Consider the following 20,460-nt stretch of genomic DNA (forward strand, 5'->3'; position numbering starts at 1 on the left):
CACCTGAACTGCTCAATTAAAAACAACTCCCTGCTCAAGCATCCATGTGCCAGATGAAAACGTCACTGTTAGCAGAATGGAAACTTTGGATCCAGTCCAATATTTCAGTGAAGAAAAGCATGCTAAACCCCAACAATGATAGCGCTTATAAGACTTTCCCTATCCTTGTACAAAGGCAGTGTCATTGCAGTAGGACTTAAGGCTGTGGTGGCTGCAGCATGGGAGTGAACTGGGTCGAACTGTACTTTGCCACATGTAGACAACCACTGTGTGATTTTATTAATCAATGTGCCAGTGTGCTTGACTTCTCCAGTATGGCATTAGCTTCCATTCCAGTATGCCTACAGATTCTCTGGAGCCACTGTGAAGTTGATAGAAAATGGTGCCCTCTCTCCTACCCCACTACACTGTATTCAGTTGACATTCAGGGAAAAGGCTGTCTTGGACATTGGCCAGAACAGTCAATTCCTAACTGCTGAGTCCAGTCCCAGACACCTCTGTCAAGTCTTGGGAGGGGGAGGACCAAGTCCTTAATTAAACACAGGCAATTTATTTGGTTAATCACCGCTAGGTTATGCCTCCTGTTTTAAGGAGCTGCCTGGATTCCACAACCCTGTAACTACACTCCTCAGAACAGTACAGATAAACCTGACACCTTGCCAGGGACTTTTATTCTTGAGATTTTAATCTAATATTTGTTAGGGTCCTTGGGGAGGAAGGGACCTGAACACTAAGGGCGGGGGTTAGAACAGACATAGTGGAAATGGCTAAATCCGAATTGAAAAAAGGGGGGGGGGATGCTTGAAGAAAAACAAGGTATGGGGGGGGTGGCGTGAGAGAGAAAAGGATACGAGGAAGACGGAAAGTGTGTCAGAGGATAAAGCACAGGGGAAGTGGAAAAACAGGCAGCATGAGAAAAGAAAGGGAGAGAACATGAATGCATATCAAAGAAAGAGCCGTGCGAAAGAAAGGGAAAAGTAAGAGAGGAAAGACGAGAGAGCGCAACAACGTGTGTCAGGGAGAAAAGCGGGGGTGGGGGGAGAGAAGTGAGCGCTAGGCGAATGAGCAGGGGAGACGGGGAGCGCGTGGCCGGCGAGGGGCGGCTGGGGGAGGGGGCTTGACGGGGCTATTTCAGCACCAAGACCTGGCTGGGTGGGGAAGCCCCAGACACACGCCAGCTCCGTGCAGAGCGGCCCGCGCGAGTCCACTTCGCAGCCACCACTTCTTCGCCTCCCACTCCGGCCTGCCTTTGAAGTCACGTGGCAACCCCCTCCCTTCTCCCCAGCCCCCCGAATTCCCGGCGTGGGGAATGGCCTCGGCTTTATTGTGACGCAAGCAGCCTGGAAGCCGGCGCCCGCGTCTCCAAGCCCGCCCGGGCCGCGTTCTGCTGGAGCAACAGCCGCAAGAGGAGGCGGGAGCCTGCAGCGCCGCGGTGAGGAGTCCCTGGAGGTGGCGAAGGAGCAGAAACCCCCGGCAGGGTGAGTGCCAACTTCCACCTGAGGGGGAAGACAGACCGGGGTGGGGGCTCGGGGCGGCTGCGGCTGCCCCAAGTTTGCCTTCTGGGCTCCGTATTTGGGAAGGAGGCAGAAGAGGCGCCGAAACAAGCTGGGCTCGGTTGGGATTCCCCCCCCCCCATGGTCTGCGGGAGAGACTCGCCCCAACAAGGCAGGGCTGAGCGGCGATGTCTCTATAGTAACGCCGCAGCTGAGGGCTCCTTGAACAGGGGGAGGGCCACGGCTCCCGGCCGCCGGTCACTCTTGTTGCTTGCGTCGCTGTTCGGCTCGGCTTCGTTCTTCTTCCTTTTCGCCCTACCTTTTTCTGCTCCTGATGCCTTCTGTTCGTGGAGCTGTGCCCTGCCAACAAGAAGGCGGCGAATAAAATTGGATACCCAACGTGGGACTGACACCACACACAGCAGGAAAGCCATGTCATATAAAAGGGGATGGAGGGAGAAAGGCGCCAGAGAGAGCGAGAGAGAGCGCGAGCAGTGAAGAATAAACCATAGGGAGAAGTACTGCTTCCCACTTCACGTTTATAACTCATGACGCTAACATCTCTGAGAGCACCGTTTTGTGCGTCCAAGAGCCTCTTGTGGTTCTTGCAGTCCTACGGAAATGTTTTACCTTTAGTTTCCTCTCCAGAATGTATATATATTGTCTCGAAGGTGGTGAGCAGGGCATGCACACAAAATGCCATGCTGTGCCTATTTATTTTGTTAAAAGCCCCAAAAGGGGATCAAGATTACTGGCAAAAAACCGAAGTTTCCACAGGAAATGCAAGCATTCTTTGCAGAACTCTGGTGTGCCGTGAAGAAGGTCTTCAGAAATAACCATTGTTGACAATTGTCAGTGTTACTTGATCAAAGCCCTCAAATATTAATTGGTTTTCTCTGTTGAATGTTTTGCTTGCATGAGACTAACTGGTGAAGGGAATGCTGTATCTTTGCAGCTGTTTTCTGCTTGCTAGGTTTTTAAAGTGAGCAACAAGAACCCATCCAGGCTGAGTCTGACAGGTATCCATCAAAAAATAGGAGTGTAAAGAATGAAAAAGTAAAAGGGAACCCTCTTCTTTATGCATATAAAGTGGAGCTAGACCATGCAATCTGGACTGGTTGTGGTTGATTTTATTAGTCTTTAATCATATATATGATGTCAGATCTCTAAAGTGCCACTGTAAAATTCATTTCAGTTGAGTTTCTATATGAAATATGAAGCCAGTGCAAACATCTTTCCATTCTATTCTTAGCCAGACATCTCTTGTGGGAAAATGATGTTAAATGCTGCATATGTTCAGCCTACTTGTATCAGAATTTAAAAGAGAATTGGAGATGCAATTTCCCCTGTCATTACCAGGAAAAATGTGAGCAGAAAACCTCTGCTTTGGTCTGGTGTCCAGCTATTTGCAATTTACATTCATTGACTTCTGTGCAATGTTAGTGTAAGACTGCAGTTATCTGACAAAAGCAATACTACATGTTCTTGATCCCTGTTAAATGCAGGGCTGCATGTTGTTACTCATTCAGCAGTTTCCATTTAAGTAAAACACCTGAACACAGTAAGGAATTAGTAGTGAGTGTTCAAAGGAGTCAGGATGATACTATTATGCTACATTTTATGTAGAGGAGATATATTGCCTGTGAGATATAAAGGCAGTTAATCAAGATACCTATAAAATATTAGTTGCGACTTTACACATTTTCACCATCCAGTCAAGACCAAGGTCTTCCAGTGTATATTTTGGGCAGGACTCAGGAGGAGGATTCTAACCTGTTACAGTTTGTATAGAGGAAGTGGGAGATAATTATTCTAGATCAATCCAGAATGCATATTTTTATGTTAAATATATGTCCTCCTTTGGGTGGGTTCTTTTATTTCCATAGAGTGGTCCATTCTTTATTACCCATAGAGGGGGCTGTTCCTTATATCCATGGGTATAGACTCTAAATTATACCATATTTGGAGTTGGGAAGAATTTTGCTTTACATCAATTTGCCTGCAATCACAGGGCCATTCTTAGCTTCCCCTAGCTGCACACAGCTTGTCTCACTTATCAGAATCATCTAGATTCTCTAGATCATGCAAACTCCACGCAGATCACATAGACATCACTGACATGGTATGCAGTGTTTGTTCCTTTTTTTAGTGGCACAGTGTATTCTAGATAATATGTGCAAATTCTTAGTTGTTTTCAGGAACAATGTTCAAATCACCTTTTGTATTTTCCATATATTGGTCAGGATGCAGAGAACCATGAGTAGGGTATTGATCATGCATTTGGGCTTGTTCCACTTTCTCCCTGCTGCTGCTTCTTGTAACCTGAAAAGGTGCTCTTGAGGGTTGGAGAACCCTATATTATGGTTTGGGGTGTGGCACAGGGAACTGCAGCTGAGGAAAAGGAATTGGTAGAAATTGGAGTCATCTCCTTGGGCAGGTGGAATGTTGTTAAAATGGAAGAAGCGCTTTGAAATTAAATAAGTGTAACATAAAAATTCCTATCTCACAGAATTGTTATAAAGGTAAGCATTTTCTCTTGGCTACTATGAGAAAGAGCAGACTAAAATGTAATGAATAAAATCCAAATGTTGCTTACTCTGTAGTTGGGGGGGGGAAGAGTCTTGCAGTAAGTGGGACCCATGACCTACTCATTTTTTCCTATACTATGACCACTTGCTTTTTTGCCTTACAGAAGGTTGGAGGGACATTGGAATTCCTTCTTCAAGTCCCTGTTCTGCATTGTGCCACCATAGTTTTTTGCATCAGTTTGGACAGATGGGTAAGCCAAACTTCTGTGTGATAGAGAGGTTGGTTTTAGCCCTATAGTCCCAGGCTTCAGGTTTTTGATGCCACACACCTTGCCAATAAAGGTTTATGTATGTATGCAGGGCTATTTTTGGGCAGGAAAGCACAGGAACGGAGTTCCAGCTGGCTCCCAAGTTGGTCACGCCCAGCAGGAACTCATTAGCATAATAGGCCACACCCAACAGCAGAAACTCATTAGGATTGGCTACATTAGGGGTGTGTGGCCTAACATGCAAAGGAGTTCCTGCTACAAAAAAAGGCCCTGGTTTTGACAACAAAGAAGGTAAACAGAATAACAAGCAAAAGGTGGGTGTGGCTGGATAACCACACTTCTGGTAACATGTGGGTGCGGCCTAATGTGCTAATGAGCTGTGCTGTCAGGGGGGTGGCCCAATATGCTGATGAGTTCCTGCTGTTGGGTGTGGCCTATTATGCTAATGAGTTCCTGCTGGGCTTTTTCTACAAAAAGAGCCCTGTACAGTATGTATGATGCCACAGCTGCACATTACTTTTATACAATGAGTCCCTTGTTGGCACATTCAGTATATCCAGTCTTTTGAGGGATATGCCTTATCTGATACACATGTATGCATAGGAATCTATGTATGTAAACTAATTAGATGTAGCTGCAAATGTGTGGAGGCCAAGAGCAGGAGAGCCATAGTCTGCTTGCTCCCTGCATTTGACTTTACCCATTTTGCTAATCATGAGCATAATGATTATATCTTCTTGTTGTTGTTAGCTATTCAGTCGTGTCCAACTCTTGGTGATTCTGTGGGCCAGCTCTCTCCACATTTTCCAATCTTGTAGTGTTTCTTTGAGTCGTTCCATGCTCAGGCTGGTGTTGACTTTTATGGTGTCTAGCCACCATGTTGTTTGGAGGCTTGGTTTCTTTTTGCCACTGACCACTCAAAGCATAATTGCTTTTTGTAGTGAGTGATTATATCTTAGCCATGCCTATTTCATGGATGTTTATAAAACAGATGTTTATAAAGATAAAATATCATTCTTAGTTCCTTGTGGACTGGGAAAGCCAAGAGATAACTGGTAAAAATAGTACTAATTATCTAGTTAAGTATGATATGGACTATTCTGCACAATCCATCAGATTATGCCCTCTCATGTTTTAGCCATGATATAACATTTCAGAAATTATGACTCCATGTGTAAGATGTAAAGGGAGGGTGGATCGCCGTGCTCCTGTTTTATACAATTCCATTAGACTCTTACATTTCAGAATGCATATAGTAGCTGTTCCAAACACTTAAGATCAGAGGCTCCATATGGTAGCTGCTGTTTGAGAGAATGAGACATGGAATCTCTCAATATAGTAGGTAGATGTGCATTCTGCTTGGATCCAGTGTTACACAAAAGCATTTCAGCAGTTTCTACACAGCCGTAGTAAAAGAATCAACCTCAAGTTGTATAGTGTGGAAGCTCATAATAGCATGGGATAGTTTGCAGTAAATCCCCCCCCCAAACCCTAGAGAATACCTTCTGCACATGAATTGTGAAAATATACAACTTATTAAAAGGACCCCTTTTCTGGACTGAGCAGCTCATTAAGTCTTACTGAGCAGGAAGGAGGAATTTTGTTGCGATGGGTGTTACAAAGCAATTTTGCCCAAGAAAGCTGTCCACAAAAGCAAAACAATAAAATAGAATAATACTATTAGTTTGAAAGTGATTAATAAAATTTGAACAACAAAATTCTCAACAATGACAATAATAAGAAAAAAATAAACAATACAGTGTAGTGGTAAATTTACTGACTCTAGATTGGATGCAGGACGGAGGTTAAAATATGAAAAGTAGTTTGAAAATATCTACAACTAGGAGTAAGGCCCATTGTGGGAAGAAATACAACGAGCTCTAGAAGGAAGCTCCAGGTGAGTGGTTGTGGCTGGTGGGAAGGGGTGTGGCTGTGGCTGGTGGGAATTGGGCTGTGGCTGGTGGGAAGGGGTGGGGAGGGACCTCAGCAGCGTATAATGTTATAGAGTCCACTGCCCAAAGCAGCCATTGTCTCCAGGAGAACTGATCTTGGTCATCTGGAGATCTGTTGTAATAGCTGGGAAATTTTCTGTAGGGGAAATTATGTGCTGTGGCTGGAGAACATGGTGATTTCTGGGAGATCTCCAGGCCCCACAGGGAGATTGGCAACTCCAGTGACCATTTAAGGGAAGATTGGGATATGTATTTTACCTCAGGACACATTCAATGACTCCCAACAGCAAACTGTTTAGAATGTTAGAGGCAAAGGCCAATCAGGCCGCATATGCAAAAGACCTTTGTGTTCCAACTGGCTATGGGGGAGGGGGAGGAACAGCAAACTGTTTAGAATATTGGAGGCGAGACTCAGGCAACGCAGCCAGTCGATAGGGACAGCTTCGGAGTGACACATCATGGAGTCAACTGATTTTAGGAGTGTGTGGAATGTTCAGAAAATTCCACCCCACTTCACAATTATATATAAGGAGAGGTTCTCAGTGAAGAAAAATATTTTCATCTGGCTCTAAAAGCAAATAAGACAGACACCATGCAAGCTTCAAGAAGGAAAAAAATTCCATAATGGGAACTACTACTGAGAAAGCCTTGTCCCTGACCACTTTCCTCATTTCTGTGGGTGAGAGCACTGTTAGCCAGGCTTGTGATGATGATCTTACCTGCCAGACCAGGACAGTACAGGAGAAAGTAGTTTTTCAGGTATCCAGTAGTCCATCTTAGCCCAAGCTTGTCAGGGCTTGGAAGATAACCAGGGTCAGCCACAGTCAGTATTTGGATGGGGCCCTGCCAAGGAAGACTGGAATTGCTACACAGAGGAAGACAATGACAAACCACTTCTGCTTGTCTCTTGCCTGGGATGCCCTGTGAATGCACTATTACTTGGTTGTCACTCCCATCTTTAAAAAGGGTTCCAGAGGAGATCTGGGAAATTACAGGCCAGTCAGTCTGACGTCGATACCGGGTAAATTTGTGGAAACCATTATTAAGGAAAGAATTAGTAGGCACATAGATGAACAAAACCTATTGAGGCAGACTCAGCATGGGTTCTGTAAGGGAAGATCTTGTCTCACTAACCTGTTAATGTTCTTTGAGGGGGTGAACAAACATGTGGACAAGGGGGATCCAATAGATATTATTTACCTTGACTTCCAGAAAGCTTTTGATAAAGTTCCTCATCAAAGGCTCCTAAGCAAGCTCAAAAATCATGGGATAAAAGGACAAGTCCTTTTATGGATCAAAAACTGGCTAATTAATAGAAAACAGAGAGTGAGTATAAATGGGCAGTTCTCCCAGTGGAGGGGGGTAAGCAGTGGGGTACCACAGGGATCAGTACTTGGTCCACTGCTTTTTAACTTGTTCATTAATGATTTGGAGTTGGGAGTAAGCAGTGAAGTGGCTAAATCTGCGGATGATACGAAGTTGTTCAGGGTGGTGAAAACCAGTGAGGATTGTGAGGCACTCCAAAGGGATCTGTCAAAGATGGGCAAGTGGGCGTCAACATGGCAAATGGGGTTCAATGTGGCCAAGTGCAAGGTGATGCACATTGGAGCCAAAAATCCTAAATATAAATACACATTGATGGGGTCTGAACTGGCAGAGACAGATCAAGAGAGAGATCTTGGAGTTGTAGTAGATAACTCACTGAAAATGTCGAGACAGTGTGTGACTGCAATAAAGAAGGCCAATGCTATGCTGGGGATTATTAGGAAGGGTATTGTAAACAGATCAGCCAATATCATAATGCCGCTATATAAATCAATGGTGCGACCTCATCTGGAATACTGTGTGCAATTCTGGTCACCACACCTTAAAAAGGATATTATAGCTTTGGAAAAAGTGCAGAAAAGGGCAACTCGAATGATAAAAGGGTTGGAACACTTTCCCTATGAGGAAAGGTTAAAGCGCTTAGGGCTCTTTAGCTTGGAGAAAAGACGACTGAGGGGTGACATGATCGAGGTTTATAAGATTATGCATGGGAAAGAGCAGGTAGAGAAAGAGGTACTTTTCTCCCTTTCTCACAATACAAGAACCCGTGGGCACTCCATGAAATTGCTGAGCGGTCGGGTTAGAACGGATAAAAGGAAGTACTTCTTCACCCAAAGAGTGATTAACACATACAGCACCTTTTTCTTCCAATCTGAAGCAGTTTAGGGCTTTAAAGGTGAGTGGCAGCACTTTGATTTATGTTATAAAATATCCCCAGTAGATGCCTGTGATTTTCTTATACCCACATTCCACCAATAAATGCATCATCTGAGGGAACTATAATATTTTCCAAGGAACAGAATAGATGTTTTGAAAATGCAATAAACCACAATACTATCAGCAAAAGCAGTGTCAGTCTCAAGGACAGATGTGCAGATTGTGTGAAAAAATAAAAGGAAATAAATGGTATTTCTTGGTTCCCACTACCCTAGGCTGTGGGAAGTTCAGGGGGTTTTTGCAGATATTTTTTGTGCAGGAGTAGTTGGTGGTATGTTTGTAATCTATGTATATTTCCAAGTGTACAATTCCTGGCATGGATGGCCCAGGCCAGCCCGATCTCATCACATCTTGGAAGCTAAGCAAGGTTGACCCTGGTTAGTACTTGAATGGGAGACCACCAAGGAAGGCAAGGGTTGCTACTTCAAGTCAGGCAATGGCAACCCCCCTGTGAAGGTCTCTCACCTTGAAAACTCTACGGGTTCACTATGAGTTAGCAGTGACGTGACAACACTTTCTACCTCTACCACTAAGTGTACCATTGAACAGGTAACAAACAAGTATGAACTCATTCTCTCTCAAATTCAGGACCAAAGTAGATAATATGCAAGGGATCCATGTTTAGGATCTTTATGGTGAGCTGGCCACATGACCACGGAAACGTCTTCGGACAGCGCTGGCTCTTCGGCTTTGAAATGGAGATGAGCACCACAACCCTAGAGTCGGATTCGACTGGCTTTCGAGCAAGGGAACCTTTACCTTTACCTTTTTAGTCTGAGTGAGACCTGGAAAAAGATTGTTTGGATGGATGGATTTGGATGGATTTTTTCTTTAATTAGCAACTGTTCATTGCTGCTTTGAATATTAGGGGAAAGACACTGGGAAGGTATTTTTAGGGAATGTATCAATTTCTAAACTTGAAGCTGCAGTTAGCTCCATGGTGAAAATTTTATCTACATCCCAGTGTTAAAGGCTGAAGGTACCAAAGCTGAAATTATCAGTTGCGTTACGACATCTGTGGGTTTATTACAGATAATTATGGTCATGTGTATCAGTGGGATTTTCTTGTTTTGGGAACATCAGCAACATATTGTTTTAATGATGATGCTTGCTCTATTGTACTTGACAGTTTTTAATTTCAAACAATGAAATAATAATTATAAATTTATTAGTTGTATCCACTAAAGTATACATTGTCGCCGCCACCAATAGTTGAAAAGTAGAGAACCCTGTCCCCTGGAGTCACTAACAACAGCCTGTGCCAGCCACATAAAGGATTAGATTTATGGGCCGATCACTAGAATACATCATTGATTGATGGCTGTATCACTTAATGTTTATAGCACTTTATAATGTTGGACTGTTTTTAGATGATTTTTGTTGTTGTTCAGTCGCACAGTCGAGTCCGACTCTTCACGACCCCATGGACCAGATCACGCCGGCCTTCCTGTCTTCCGCCATCCTCTGAAGTTTGCTCAATTTCATGTTTGCATCTATGACACTGTCTAACCATCTCATCCTTTGCCGTCCTCGTCTTCTTTGACCTTCAATCTTTCCCAGCATCAGGGTCTTCTCCAGTGAGTGCTCCCTTCTCATTTGGTGGCCAAAGTATTTGAGCTTCAGTTTCATTATCTGGCCTTCCAGGGAACAGTCAGGGTTGATTTCTTTGAGGATTGACTGATTTGTTCTTCTTGCAGTCCAAGGGACTCTCAAGAGTCTCCTCCAGCACCATAGTTCAAAAGAATCTATTCTTCGGCGCTCGGCCTTCCTTATAGTCCAACTCTCACAGCCATACATGACTACTGGGAATACCATTGCTTTGACCATGCGGACTTTTGTTGGCAGGGTGATGTCTCTACTTTTTATCATGCTGTTTAGGTTCGCCATCACTTTCCTCCCAAGGAGCAGGCATCTTTTAATTTCATGGCTGCTGTCACAGTCTGCAGTGATCTGGGATCCCAGGAACGTGAAGTCTGTCACTACTTCCACAACTTCCCCTTCTATTTGCCAAGGAGTGATGGGGCCGGATGCCATGATCTTAGTTTTTTTGATGTTGAGCTTCAAGCCCACTTTTGTGCTCTCCTCTTTTACTCTGAGCAAGAGGCTCTGTAGTTCCACAGCAATAACAAAACACAGCAATAACACAGCAATAGCAAAAACACAGCAATAGCAAAAACACAGCAATAACAATTTAAACAATCCTAAAATCATCTTTAGAGGACCTAAAGATGATTTTAGGATTGTTTAAATTGTTATTGCTGTGTTTTTATTTATTTATGTAAGCTGCCCTGAGCCCGCTTCAGCTGGGAGTGTGGGGGTATAAATCAAATAAATAAATACATTCAGCTGTAATGTTTTTTTATGCATGCTGGGTTGCTGGCATCTGTTGAACTGTTGATACTGTTCTATAAACTAAACACAACAGAATTAGGTAGTCTTTTTGAATTAATAGACTGAAGGACACTTTTTCACTTTTGTAAATCCTAAATAATGGGATTACAAATGTTTTGGGTTTTTAAAATGGTATTATCATTGTGTCCTAGTGTTGTTGCTGCTTGCATCCATTTCTCTCTCTGCCCCATTTCTCGATGCCATTGGCTGATCTGTTCTGGTGTTACAGTTAAGGTTTGGCTTGGTGGTGTATGGGTAAGCTTCAATTTGATATTATATGATCAATCCTTGGATAAATGCACTCCCTTTTCCTTTCTTCCCTTGCATACTATCATCCCGTTCACACTAGGCGATTTGGGCCAGGAGCGGGACAGTTCGGGGCCGGATCAAACCGGCGCGATCACACCACAACATCTGGGAAGCGTCTTGCTTCCGTGCCCAATCTGTCCCTTCTGTAGTATAAATTAAGATCCAGTCAAAATGAAGTCAAAATGAGGAGGAAGTTCTTGTATTCTATTGCAATGAAATACGGAAAACAGTTAGGCCAAAAGACCCATTCAAACTGACTGCTGTCTGAGCCCAACCAGGAAATACATGAAGTTAAATACTTAAAATGACATCAGCACATCATCATCATGGGCATAATTGGTTACAGAATCTTAAACAACATTTACATCAAAATTCCCTTATTGGTCAAAGGAAAGAAAGGTGTGCCGATGCAATAGCGTCACGTATTTACTTGACATAACCTAAGTCATATCGGCCAAGGCTTGTTCTCACCCAAACAAAAGTGTTGTTCTCTGATAGCCAGGGAAAGATTCATTGTGACCCAGACACTATGCAGTTATAACAGTAAACAATTAGAACCATGAACCTGATATCTACTTTTGTGCTAGAAGAATGTCTCCTGTGTCTTGTCTGTTAACAGCAACTAGGAAAAATCCCCCTTGACCCACAAAGAAGAGAGGCCTTCTATATACTAGGCCTTCATTATATTCAAATGATACATTGGATCCCTAATAAACCTATAAAAACCAGAGGGATATGAAAAAGCAAAAAACAGAGAATAATCTATATAGCCTCATCTCTACTACACTTCCCCGCACAAATCCGCCGCAAACTGAACCACCTACCTTAGGTGGTTCAAATGGACGCGGCGCGGCAAGCGGGGCGTTTGATCGCCGGCGCGTCATTGCGCCGGCACAACCCCGGGCCGGATCCGAACTGGGCATGCTCCGACATGCGCAGTTTGGCCGTGACCTGTGTTTTCTCCCCGGCGTTTATGCTACAATATTATTATTATGCTACAATAAACTGTGTTAGTCTTAAAGGTGCTACTGGGCTGTTTACTGTTTTGCAGACTAAGACGGCTAACTCCTCTGGATCTATAGCTCAGTGGTACAGTTCCTTGCAAGTACCTGGGTTTCATTTGGGAAATTTCTGTTAAAACTACGAGTGTAACACCCTTTAAAGTTCCCAGGCAGTAAATGTGGCCTCTGGATGAATCAGTAGGTGGTAGACCTGGCATCCAGAGTTGGAGGCTAGGTATAACCCCCCACAGTTTGCAATTAGTGGTAAACCTGGCTTTCCTTCCCCAAAGTCCTGAAACAAATTTCAAACAGTAGTTTTTGAAGTACACACACACCTCTGGTTAAAACTGGATGTTACCAAATGTGTGATTACCTGCTTCACTTATAATGCTGATATGCATTTTGACTCTTGCACCATTTTCTTTAGCTTAGTCTGATAGTCTGAGTCATATAGAAAAGTGTAATTTTCAAATACTCTTCTTGATCTAATATTCAGGAAGAAAAATGCTCTTTTTTGTAGCTTTAAGGACTGTTATTGCTCTTTAGGGTTCTTGTTAGGGTTCTAAAAAGAGACATGTTAGCCACGTGCCATAAATACCTTACTCTTCTGCTTGGTGTTAGTGCTCCCTCAGTGGTGCTGACTGCTCTCTCTCCTGCCACCAAAATGCAGTGCTGTGTGCTGTAAGTGTGCACAGTACAGCCCTCTGAGACAGTCCCATGCTGCTTGCCATACCTACTGAACTACAGGGCATGCTGGCTGGGGTTTACATAGTGTTGGATGGGGGGGGGGCTATGGTTGGGTGCCGGGGGAGGAGTTGGCCACTGCTGGGAAGGGAGATGATTTGTTATGGCTACAGGCAGTATCCTGTGCACCCACCAGGGCTTTGGAATGAAACTGCTTCTATGAAGGGGTGCTTGGCCTGTCCCATTGTATGGACTATGTCATGGTTTTTGAAGGTATAACACCACGCTGGCAAGGGGGTGCATCTTGAAATGTTTTCAACAGTGTTTTCAAGGCATCTCAAAATGAGGCTCACAGTGGTACAGATTGAGAGCAGGTCTTTTCAGGGCTTATTTGTACTGGGCTTGTTCATTAGCAATAGTGGCTTCTGGGCCTGCCGGATCCCTAGCTGGATTTATGTTAAAGTTCCAAGAGGTCTAATTTATAATCCATGCTTGGCCATGAAGGACTGCAGTGCAATCCTAAACAAAGTTATACCCTTCTAAATCTGTTGAAATCCATGGGCTAAGAAGGGTATATCTTTGCTTAGGATTGCACTGTGGGTGTCCTTGTGCCAGTTGCCATTTAGATGATTAGCTTAGGTTACTGGGCTAGTGTGAGTTTAACAAAATGAGATAAACCCTCTGAATTGTGTTCTGAGCTCCTTGGAAGCAGGACAGGATACAAATAAGATTACTAAAACAACAGTAATAATAGCAACTCCATTTGTGGAAAGTTTGTGCACCCATTTGCCAGTAGACTTTGCCTTATATGCTTGCACTAGTAAAGAAAAAAAATCAATCCATTATTATTCCTGTGTCCATTTTTTTTGAGGGAGAACAGAAGCAACTAGTACATAGACATAAATATTTTTAGTCTGTTCAGCAACTTGGGTGATCAGAATTAACGTATACATGACTTAATATACAATACTAATTACCGAAATACTCTGGATTAAGAGTCAATAATGACAAGGCTATTTGAAGCTCAGTAATGAAACTAAACTGTAGGTAAGAATTTTTGGTAGCCCCTAAAATTGCAAGAGTTCAGCATACAGTTAGAAGACATCTAATGCCAGAACTTCCAAATACCTGTGCACCTTATAAATTCCTTCCCATTTTTTGTTTTATTCTTTTAATGTTCTGTGTACATGGAACATGGTTTTTTGCTCCTATACAGTTGAAGATGACTTCTGTACCTCAATCTAGGCACTCTTAGTTCTCACAGGAGTTCTGATACATACACAAAGCCCCTGGCAAGCACAGATTTCTTAGTTCACTGCACAGTTCAATGGGAATGAGCCTATAAACATAATATCTGTTGTCTGTGTGAAGCTATCCTTGATATTGCAACAAGTAAAGAAAGTTGCTTTTTGTTGGGAGCTCTGGGTATACATTAGCTTCTTATTAGAGCTTGTAGATCAAGGCCATACTATTTAAGTTTCATAATATAAACCTTTCCTTACATGCCTTTACAAAAAGCTAGAGTCACGTTCATAATCCTAGTGAAACATAAAAGTGAGATCTCAGTGAGAATTACTTTTGAAGTGGCTCAAAATCTACGGGATTAATTTGTCAGCATGATGAAAGTGGTAATGGAATTTTGCAAAATACTGTTGCATTAATAATGTTTAAAGTCTTGGAAGCTGGGGAATTAAAGTGACCACACACAAAATAATAACATAAGAACATAAGAGAAGCCAGTGTTGGATCAGGCAATGGCCCATCCAGTCCAACACTCTGTCACACAGTGGCGAAAAATACCAGGTGCCATCAGGAGGTCCATCAGTGGGGCCAGGACACTAGAAGCCCTCCCACTGTTGCCCTCCCCAAGCACCAAGAAGACAGAGCATCACTTGCCCCAGACCCCCTATCTATACCTTGTGGCTAATAGCCACTGATGGACCTCTGCGCCATATGCTTATCCAATTCCCTCTTGAAGCTGTCCATGCTTGTAGCGGCCACCACCTCCTGTGGCAGTGAACTCCATGTGTTAATCACTCTTTGGGTGAAGAAGTACTTCCTTTTATCCGTTCTAACCCTACCGCTCAGCAATTTCATGGAGTGCCCACAAGTTCTTGTATTGTGAGAAAGGGAGAAAAGTACTTCTTTCTCTACCTGCTCTATCCCATGCATAATCTTGTAAACCTCGATCATGTCACGCCTCAGCCGTCATTTCTCCAAGCTAAAGAGCCCCAAGCGCTTTAACCTTTCTTTATAGGGAAAGTGTTCCAACACTTCTATCATTCTAGTTGCCGTTTTCTGCACTTTTTCCAATGTTATAATATCCTTTTTGAGGTGTGGTGACTAGAACTGTACACAGTATTCTAAATGAGGTAGGACCATTGATTTATACAGGGGCATTATGATACTGGCTGATTTGTTTTCAGTTCCCTTCCTAATAATTCTCAGCATAGCGTTGGCCTTTTTTATTGCAGTCACACACTGTCTTGACATTTTCAGGTATCTACTACGACTCTTGGCCAGTCTCTTCCAGTTCGGACCCCATCAATGTGTATTTATGTGTATTTATAGTTAGGATTTTTGGCCCCAATGTGCATCACTTTGCACTTGGCCACATTGGACTTCATATGGCACATTGACGCCCACTCACCCATCCTCGACAGATCCCTTTGGAGTGCCTCACAATCCTCCCTGGTTCTCACCACCCTGAACAGCTTCGTGTCATCTGCAACTTTAGCCACTTCACTGCTTACTCCCAACTCCAAATCATTAATGAACAAGTTTAAAAGCATTGAACCCAGTACTGATCCCTACGGTACTCCACAGCTTACCACCCTCCACTGAGAAAATTGCCCATTTATACTCCATTTATACTGTTTCCTATTAATTAGCCAGTTTCTGATCCACAAGAGGACTTGTCCTTTTATCCCATGACTATTGAGCTTATTTAGGAGCCTTTGATGAGGAACTTTATCAAAAGCTTTCTGGAAGTCAAGGTAAACAACATCTATTGGGTCCCCCTTGTCCTCATGTTTGTTCACTCCTCAAAGGACACTAAGGTGATTGCATTCCCTTGGCATAAATTCATAAATTTAGGGCCTGAGAATCCAAGAGTTTGTGCTAACAGAAATTGTGCAAGTGCGTAATGAGAACTGTAGCATTACTCTCATTCCAATGGGATTAATATGCATTTAAGAATCTTCAGTAAGACAGAAGGCAGAAGAACTCAGAGGTCCTTGAGAAGACAGCATCAGATTGAAGGATTAGGCCAAATATAAGCAAATGTGCATTATGGGACTCTCATATTTCAAGCATAGTATAAACTAAGTACAGTGGAATTGTGGATATCCACAATATATACTTGAATTAGTTAGAGTTGAGTAATCAGAAGTCAACAAAGGATTTATTGTGAACAGGCAGCTTTTCAAATGATTACATATGTATGTTTGTACCGCCAAGTTGTAACTGACTAGCAAGGGCTTTCAGTGCAAGTGAAAGCAGAGGTAGTTTTATTTCAAGTGATTACTGTTTCCATGTTGATGATTTCATACAGAATGGAGATTGATGTGCTGTTTCCTTTGACTACATCATTGTGCATGATATATGGGAGAATCAGGCCTATGGTTTAAGGAGTACAATGTGAATTAAAAGGGAGTAGAAGACACAGTGCTAAACCCCAGGCAACCAATGCTCCCTCTAAGCTGTGGAGTCTTGTGAGTAAAAAAACTACTTTGTGAGCTACTGTCATTAAAATTGTGAGCAAGCAATTTGGCTACTGCACAGATTAGCTTGCTCTGGAGCCATCCTTCCTGAGCAAAGACAAAAATGTGTGAGCTGGAGGCTAAAAAGCTGTGAGCTAGCTCACACTTAACTCAGCATAGAGGGAACACTGCAGGTAACAGCTAAGAAGATGGTCTGGAATCATTAAGGAACAGGAATGAGATAATACAGCAAAGGGACAAGAATTTGGAGAGCAGCCTGGCAACCTGAAGGCAAGTATTCAGAGCATGGTGGTAACCTTGAGAGCACCAACTGAAGTAGTTCTTTTAACAAAGCATGGACAAAATGCACCTGTTATTTATATCTGACTTAGCCGGTGTTGAGGCTTCTGCCGGCCTATCTGTTAAATATCAGTAGCGCCTATTTTCTTTTGATTGAAAGAGCCTCGAGAACACAATCTTTTGAAGCTCATGAGGATAGGTTTCAAAAAGTCCTGAAACCAAGATATGAACACATTAAACTACCCTGTAGAAAGTCAGACCACTGACCAACGTTGCTCAATACTGTCAGCAACTCGATATTTCTCAGTATTGTCAGCAACTCTCCAGGATCAGGCTGAAGAGATCTTTCCCCAGCACTTTCTACCTGCGATCCTTTAACTGGAGATGCCAAGGATTGAATTTTGGACCTTCTGCAAACAAAATATGTGATTTACAGCTGCCACAGCCCATCTCCAATTCTAGTCCAAAATCTCTTTGTCAGCTAGAAGGTTCAGCATACCAAGTAACCTAGCTTCTTTGACATAAAATTACACTAAGTAACTTCATCAAGTATGTGGCTGTCTTTTCAGATTTGTTTATGTTTACAACATAAGAACTGGAAATGGATTATTAATTAATAGAACTGATTAATTAAACATTCCAGGCTCAATTAAAATGGATTTGATTAATTGGGTCAGTCTTTCTTTCTGACCCCAAAACTCTGAGGCAGTCTGCAGCAATTAGAATCTTTGCAGCTTACTCTCTTTTTTGGTTGGTGTCACTTTGGCCTGACCAGTGAAAGGGATGAGGTGGAGTGGTAACCTATCACCTGTTCAAAGGTGCCACACCAGTACCTTTGAAAAGCCAAATCCTCTTGCACATTGTGGTGTGAACTGGCTAACTCAGAAGCTAGCAAACATCTCTTCAGGAAGAGGGGAAAGAAGGTGAGTGAAGAAGAGAAGAAGAGATTCGATCTATACATCGCCCTTCACTACCCGAAGGAGTCTTAGAGCAGTTTACAATCTCCTTTCCCTTCCCCTCCCCACAACAGACACCATGTGAAGTAGGTGGGGCTGAGAGAGCTCTTTCGAGAACTGCTCATGAGAGATCAGCTCTGAAGGAACTTGTAACTGACCCAAGGTCACACCAGCAGCTGCATGTAGAGGAGTGGGGAATCAAACCCAGTTCTCCCAGATTAGAATCCACGCTCCTAACCACTACACCAAACTGGCTGTGGCATTTGACTGGGATTTCTATTGCTAGAAATGAATGAATAGAAATAGGATGCTGGGGGGGAGGGTTTGGTTAGATTTTTAAATTTTATTTGTTTCTTGAGGAGGCATTATATGAGGCTGACCAGTGCTGCGAATGGAATTCTATGTGGAAGGTGTGACCAAGAAAGGCATTTTATGTGAGCAGGAAGGGTATTTTATTTCCTGGAAAAATGCCTATATGTTTTAAAAATGCAATTCTGTTTGAAATCTTGATCCTATTTATTTTCACCTTGGAGACACTCTGTGACATGGTAAGAAGACGCAATGCTATTAGAGGACTTAAACTTAAAGGGGAAGAATATAAACTCCAAGCATTTGCAGATGATTTAGTCTTTATATTGGAAGAGCCGCAAGCAACAGTTAATCAACTTCTCTGTATAATAAAAGAATATGGAAAATATGCAGGACTAAAAGTCAACCTTAAGATTTTAACAAAAAAAACCTGCACTAAGAAGCAAATTCAAACAATTCAGGAATGCTCGGGGATTGGAGTACAGAAGACAATAAAATATTTAGGAATAAATTTAACCAATAGATGCAGCTCTTTATTTAAAGAAAATTATATAAAACTTATAACTGTGATTAAGAAAGACCTTGAAAATTGGAAACATCTACAGCTATCTTTTATGGGAAGAATAGCTTCAGTGAAGACGAATATATTACCAAGGCTTATTTTCTTATTCCAAACAATACCAATTATAAAAAAACAACAGTACTTTAAAGAAATAGATGAACTAGTGAGACAATTCATTTGGCAAAGGAAAGGCCCAGAATTAAGATGAAAATCTTATAAGACTCAAAAGAAAGAGGAGGTTTTGTCTGGCAATTATATTACAAAGCAGCGGCCATAGCTTGGATGAAAGCTTGGATCACATTAGAAAATACAAGATTATTAAAGCTTGAAGGGCATGACTTACAGCTAGGGGGGCACACCTTTGTTTGGTATGGAAAAAGTTCTACTCACAAATATTTCAATCAACATATTGTAAGAGCAGCATTATTGAAATCATGGGAGGAGATACAAAAACTATGTTATACCGGAATACCTAAATGGGTCTCACCATTAGAAGCCTTTATAAACCCTGTGACGTTTACAAAAGACCTACTTTGGATGTATGAAGATTTGTTAAATAGCCAAAATAAAATATTTAACCAAGATGAGCTTAAGAAAAAAGGTATATGTTTGAATTGGTGGGAGAGAGCACAACTAGATTCCAGATATGCTAAAGATCATGTAATTGGGTTTTATGATACACCTCTAGAGCTTGATAAAATTGTGCTAGGAACAGATTGGAAATATATAAAGTTGTTTTATACTTTGTTATTAGATATGAAAATGCAAGATGAAGTTGTAAAAGAATCAATGAATAAGTGGGCACAAAACCTAGGCCACAATATACAAATGGAGGAATGATCTAGGGAGTGGAAGGTAAATATGAAATTTACAAAAGCTGTTTCATATAAAGAAAATGTATATAAAATGTTTTATAGATGGCTCCTGAGAACTTAGCTAAATGGTACCCAAATATGTCAAATTTATGTTGGAAATGTAAAAACAAAACGGGTTCCTTTTATCATATGTGGTGGTCTTGTAAGATAGCAAAAAATATTGGATTTGGATACATGAAATATTACAAAAAATATTAGAAACAAGCATACCATTTAATCCTGAATTGTTTTTATTAAATATTATACCACAGAATTCTACAAAACAGGATATCTATATGACTGTACATATTGTGACATCTGCCAGGATACTCTATGCAAAATACTGGAAAAAAGAAGAAACATCTACAAAAGAAGAAATAATATATAATTTTTTTGAAGCAGCTGAGATGAACAAATTAACTTTACAAGGAAAAAAGAAGGAACTTTTGGACGAGGTTATATAGATGGATAGAAGTCTATACTCAGAAACGTTAAAAGTAACATAAAACATAAAATGTAGATGCTATTTCTTAAAATGGACTGTTTAAATAAGTATAGGTGTGCAAGATAAGACTCAATTATTCTATGTTAACCAGATACAAAGTATAAGCTCCATTCTTGTAGTTGATGGTGTTGTTGTTTCTGTCTTTTTTGTTGTCTTATTCTTTGTAGTATTTCTGTTTTCTTTCTGAAAATAATAAAACTATACTTAAAAACAAAGAAATCTTGATTGTATTTGTATTTTTGTTTATTTATAGCGTTCTTGCCCTCCCTTTTATCATATGTGATCCAATTGTATAAAATTATACTAAATGACACAGATTTACTGGTAACCCTAAACTGATTTGCATCCTTCTAAAGCCATTGACTTCAATATACTAACAGAGCA

General features: G+C 41.8%; 1 protein-coding gene across 1 annotated transcript in view; it reads left to right on the plus strand.

Moving 5' to 3' along the window:
- Positions 1-1,185: 1,185 nt before the first annotated feature.
- SNCAIP (synuclein alpha interacting protein) overlaps positions 1,186-20,460 on the plus strand; it is a 157,231-nt gene continuing 137,956 nt past the window's right edge. Inside the window, exon 1 of the mRNA XM_015411238.1 lies at positions 1,186-1,478. The gene's annotated coding sequence lies outside the window, so the exon portion shown is untranslated. The remainder of the gene's footprint in view (positions 1,479-20,460) is intronic.

This window comes from Gekko japonicus, unplaced genomic scaffold (genome assembly GCF_001447785.1).
Source record: "Gekko japonicus isolate JY-2015 unplaced genomic scaffold, Gekko_japonicus_V1.1 scaffold1555, whole genome shotgun sequence".
In the NCBI taxonomy this organism is placed as follows: Eukaryota; Metazoa; Chordata; class Lepidosauria; order Squamata; family Gekkonidae; genus Gekko; species Gekko japonicus.